At 42.1% G+C, this 5,463-nt stretch overlaps 1 long non-coding RNA gene across 8 annotated transcripts; it reads left to right on the top strand.

Annotated features, from left to right (window-relative positions):
* Positions 1-267: 267 nt before the first annotated feature.
* On the top strand, positions 268-5,255 carry LOC119299942. Of its 8 annotated transcripts, none has more exons than XR_005146351.1 (11): positions 268-605; positions 1,043-1,230; positions 1,494-1,653; positions 1,735-1,803; positions 1,906-2,094; positions 2,264-2,393; positions 2,498-2,613; positions 2,972-3,018; positions 3,501-3,623; positions 4,284-4,670; positions 5,021-5,255. It is a non-coding gene; the product is annotated as an uncharacterized LOC119299942 (long non-coding RNA). The 8 variants fall into 8 exon arrangements; XR_005146352.1 differs by lacking the exon at positions 2,972-3,018 and having other exon boundaries at positions 270-605; positions 4,284-4,330; positions 4,473-4,670; XR_005146357.1 differs by lacking the exon at positions 2,972-3,018 and having other exon boundaries at positions 269-605; positions 1,494-1,595; positions 1,749-1,803.
* The last annotated feature ends 208 nt before the right edge of the window (positions 5,256-5,463 follow it).

The following is a 5,463-nucleotide window of genomic DNA, read 5'->3' as shown; positions in this document are numbered from 1 at the left end:
CGCGAACGAGATCCCAAGCCGCTGCTCCTCCTCTCCCGGGATGCAGCCGCCGCCGCCGAGTCAGGGAGACGCCGGCGACCGTCGCCGCCGTCGTGGATCACCAGGACGCCGCCGCCTGCACCGCCACCACCGCGCCTCGGATACGTCGCTGCGAGGCCGAGGCGGATCCCTGGGAGCGGGAGGAGGTAGGGGTCAGCCGCGTCGACAGCGGCGAGGTGGAGCCCTGGGGCTGGGAGTGGGCATGGGAGGAGGTGGGGGGCAGCTGCGAGCGCAACGGGGTGAGGGGCGTCGATGAGATGCTCCTGGTGCCTCCCTCCGAGTGGGAGGGGGAGAGGGACGTCAGCGGCGAGCCGGATGGGGCGAGGGGCGTCGATGAGATGCCCCCGGCGCTTCCCTCCGGGCGGGAGGAGGAGAGGGGCGTCGGCGGTGAGGCGGGTGTCGGCGGCGAGATGGTCTCTGACTGGCGTGATGAGGCGGGCAGCTTAGGCGTGAAGCGTGCGTTCGTGGAGGTATTCGCCAGGGCGCTCTTCTATCCGACGGTGATGCTCAACTACGGCCGCAGTTTGATCGAGCCCGAGTTCCACTGGTGGGATCGCATCGACAAGGTCAGTTCACGTCTGTATTCTTCTTCTTCATTCACGGGGAGAATTTTGCGAGAGAATAGCAAGGGAAGGTACCGGATCATGAAATGGAACTGTTCTGTTTTCCGGAACACAAGTAGTGAGCACGGTACATTCTCTGTACGTTCGCAGAAATCGTCATTGATACTAATTACAGCAGTAATTACATCGAGATGGCTACGGTTAACTCCGTTTGAACTTATCTGGGTCCAAGACATATTGAGCACTTGAGCAGTACCTTGCCGAATACATTCATTACCTAGACATACTCAGCTAATTCACTTTGGTTTGTTAGAAACCTTGTTTGTTGAATCTGTATTGATATTTACTGTATTTTCAGCTGTATGGATGTTGCTGTTTGAGGAATACTGAATGCTGTTCATCTGTATACATTGGACTAATTTTAATTTGTATCGATCCAGGATATTTGGATAGGGGCAGTTCCTCACCAACCAATGTCATAATTTATCACGTCCGCAAATGATTTTTGGACTGTAGTTTGGATTGTTCTGCCGAGCGTATAACAACGCATGCTATCTATCAAAGCTTCGACTCATTTGTTTTGCTGCTCCGGAATATTGAGACGAGAAGAATGGCCTTGATGCTGGAGGTACAAAGAGGCACAAATAAACTTTCACTCATTACACTAGCACTGTTTTACCATTGACGGAGCATTGTGAATATGTTAACAGACTACTTGGGTGTTTTGATATCGAAATATGTACATAATATAAGTATATACCATAACATGCACTGCTGCTTCTAATTAGATACAATAGCTTCTCTCTTTTTTATTGTACAGCTGAGATCTTCATTACATTACAACCTTATGTTTTGCTTATTTGTTTACTGAAATTGGTGTTCTGTCTCTAGGTTAATGGATCACCCTGGGAACGATTTTGAGGGCATTATGCCAGCTACTTTGATGGCAATGGATTATGGAATGGCAAACTAACAGGGCACATCGCACAACTGGTATAAATGTGTTGATATGTTGCATTTCAAGGCAGTTTCACTCATAAATACTACACAGGTTTACAAAATGTTCACACAGTATTTGGTTCATATCACCATCGTTTCATGCTCGATTGACTGGTGCGGTTCTCTTACATAGTTTGAACAATTTAGCATTTGGGACCACGAGGATTCCGATTGGGAGAACGACGTCGTCCATAGATTAATGGTGAGACTTTGGTGCTTTGATTAATTTCCAGGACCATTGTTTCCTGTCCAGTGATGCAATCTGAAAATCATGCAAAAATTTGTCATGTTTGGGCATTGTCAGTATGGGAACACCGAGCCAACCCACTTTACAGGACAGGAGGGTTGACCGCTGGGCGATGCGCTGCACGAGTAGGCCAGGAGGAACAAGAGTAGAAGAGGACTGTAGCCTGTAGGTGAGAGAAGATGATGCCATTGCCATCTTGACTGAAGGTTGGGCATCTAAAGATGCTTGGCAACCAGAACTCTGAAGGTATATGGTGTGATATTTACTAAAATTATATTGACCAAGCACAACATATCCAATCATCTGGAACCTGTCCTCTTCTTTTCTGGAACTAGCGGAAACCACCGTTCTTTGACTGATTGTTACAGAGTTTATCTGGTTTTGAAAATTAATATTCTCTGAATTTTTTTGCTAGCTAAACACCACTTGAAGGTACCTGGAAATACATTACTTGCTGAAGCTGCACATCCTACGCCCCAGGAGGAGGCCAAATGCATATTCCGATCATGTGATCTAAATACTAAAGCTTCCTTGCTGGATCTAAGGTTTAATTTCTCTGCCCCAATGCTGGTTCTTAGGGTAATACAAGTTCTACTCCATATTTTTTATGCCCTCCACATAAATCCATCACTCTCTTGTTGCCTTGAAGCATACTTCCGTAGCAGCCGGAGCTGAACATTTAGAGAGACCATACTGTAGCAAGCTTGCTTTCCAGGGACCTGGTGTTTCTGCAAACCCAACGATAGGCGTGTTTGAAAAAAAAAGGTCAGCTCGTGTTGCAATTTCATGAAAACTTGCTTATGCGGTGTTATTGCACTGGTACAAAAAATGTCATGGTCTTTTTCTTCCTGTTTAGATCGCCACCTACCTATGAATTACGACTCTGGGCATGGCAGAATGTCACCATAATTTTTGTTCAGCAACTAGATTTCATCCCAAGATGTGCCATCTCTCTAATTTGACTCTGAGCATGTAATACAGTTAGTTAATCATGTGGGTTGGTCTTGTGTCTTCCAGCTGCAATTGAATTAGTCTAAGCAATCGAGGTCCTACTAATTAATTAAGCTGGCTATTTGCTTGCTTCTTGTACCTACGGCATGCTCTCTGATTTTCTTAATCGCAGTATGCAAGCTTCTAAGCGCCGGATCGATGTCGTACTAACAAATTAAGGTGGTTGATTACTTGCTTTTTTTTCTCAATATTGCAAGCTTTACTGTGAATTAAAAGGAATTAAAAGGATGGAGCCAGTATGCCTACAGTTGATTCACTGATGTTCAAATTAACTGCAGTAGCTTATTTTTCCTACACCTTCATTGAAAGTTCCTTTGCCGTATCTAATTATCTAAAGTTTCCTTGTACCATTTTCCATGAGATTAATGTAGTTGGGAATACCAGTGCTTGTTTGAATCATTTAGTTAATTAATTTTGTAGATAAAACTTGTATTTATATGTTTTAGAATTACTATTATCCTGGTAAAATGACCACAAGTGAAAGGGTTGTAAAGATTAATTATTCTTTGTGGAAGCATTATTGGTCTAATTAATAGATGTACATGCATCAATAATGTTGTTGAGCTTTAGTTGATTCTATAGTGTCGTACTATTCGCAAAGTTCTATTTTGATAAAAATAGCAAATTTTTGCTTGTGGCAGCTAAATGGCGCGCCCGCTGTAGCAAGTGAGTGCCCATCGAAATCACCTTGAGCATATTTGCGCTGATTTTCATGATTGCTCTTCTGCCAGCAACAATGTTCCTCGCACTTCGACCACACAACTGTATGTTCATGTTCCAGAGTCCTTATTCATAGTTAATTTCAATCACAAAGTGACAAATGCCAGTCTATTAGTTAACATGTGTATCTCCGTTTCTTCTAAGTTTCAATCGACCTACTCTGAAGTTGTTCTAAGACAGTGCCTCAAGCAAAGGGAATGAGCCTCAGTTAGTGTATCTAGCGAGTTCGCGATCCTTTGTTGGGATAAACATTTGTGCAAGAGCAAGTCTCGTCACTGTTGGTTGTTCGTACTGTTGCTTGATAATTCTAATTGTTAATTCAGTTCATAAGGCAATGTAGTTATGCTTGACGCACGATATGAAGACTGCCATTTTGCCTTTTGACCTTGGTTTCTTCCTCCAGTAAGTAAATGCACATAGTTCTTTTCTAAATTAGAGCATATGACTTGTTGATCGATCTCTGAGCTCAGTAATAATATTAAGCCTTAATCTGTTTATTGTGCAGACAAGATGAGAAAGAAATGCTACCCAAGAATATGTACTTTATAAACATTTCAACTGTAATCTGGAATAAAATTAAATAAATAAGGAAACAGTATATTCATATATCTTTTTTGTACTTTGATGGTTTCACACCACAAGTTCCTAGATGGTAATTGTGCTGCATATGTCTGCTCTCTTACTTTGTTTTTCTGAACTGGTAGGTTCCGGAAGATGTCATGAAGAATTTCTTTCAGAGAATTTGCGTGAGGTGTGTCTAAATGATTTTTATCTTCTGAACATATTCTTGTATGACTAACTGAATTCATTTTCTCAAAACGTTGGTACTTTTCCTTTTTCATTTATGTTGCTCGACTGAGTCTCTCTCGGATCATGTACACTCCACATGCTAGCTGATCTGTAGCAGTGCGGAAGGTGAGCTTGGCTGCCGGCAGCAGCTCCTTTGGCTGATCTGCGGCGATGCAGAAGTTGGGTTGGAAAAAAGCACGACCGGCTGCTCTGAAGTGGGTCGTAGGGAGAGCTTCGTAAGAGATAGGGAGGGAGCTCTATTGGCCCGTGCATGACATCCAACCCAATGGCATCATGCCCTGGTAAGCTTCTTATCTGTTCCAATTCTTGCACTTGGTCTTTTTCTTTCTAACCCTGAAAATAGAGTTTGCCTTGATTCCTAATCATGCTTTAAAAGCTGATATCCACCTCGTTTATGTTGCTACTGGTGGTAATGTGTGCAAGTATGATTTTGTGATAATGCCAGATGTTGTGTGCCTTCTTTATTCATGGTACGAGTACTCTAACCTGGCTCGTATGATAATGTATCCCTGCTACAGAGCACAAACGACGTGTTTTTAATTATATTTTAGTTGACATGGATTTCATTTATCTTGTGAATTGTATAGTCAGATCATGAATTTTAATGATTGATTGATTTTCATGGTCACAGGTAGGCATGGTTGCATGGCCACGGGGAGAATGGAGCAAGTAGCGTGCGAGGAGTTTAAGAAATGGGGACAAGGGACAGTTTAGTTAATTAAGTCTATGTTAGTTTTAAGTTTTATCCTTGTTGCGGTAAAAAATTAAGGTTGGATTAACCACCATGTACATCTTTAATTACTTTTAAATAAGAAATATAATCAAAATATTCTTTTGAAATCATAAAATTTATATAATTTGTACAAGTACATGAAGGTGGAACAGGAGGAAGGGTGGGAGAAGATTAGGCCCCGTTTGGTAACAAAGTATTTTCTATGTATTCCCATAATACTGCAGTTTTTTATAATACTGTAGTTTTTATTACAAAGGGTTGTTTGGCTGTCTCTAAAAATTTTAATTTTAATACTGCAGTTTTTGGCAAACCACAGTATTTTCTCTGCATAAAAAAAAAGA

The sequence above is a fragment of the Triticum dicoccoides genome, chromosome 5A, assembly GCF_002162155.2.
Source record: "Triticum dicoccoides isolate Atlit2015 ecotype Zavitan chromosome 5A, WEW_v2.0, whole genome shotgun sequence".
Classification (NCBI taxonomy): domain Eukaryota; kingdom Viridiplantae; phylum Streptophyta; class Magnoliopsida; order Poales; family Poaceae; genus Triticum; species Triticum dicoccoides.
This window is presented reverse-complemented; position numbering and strand designations above follow the sequence as displayed.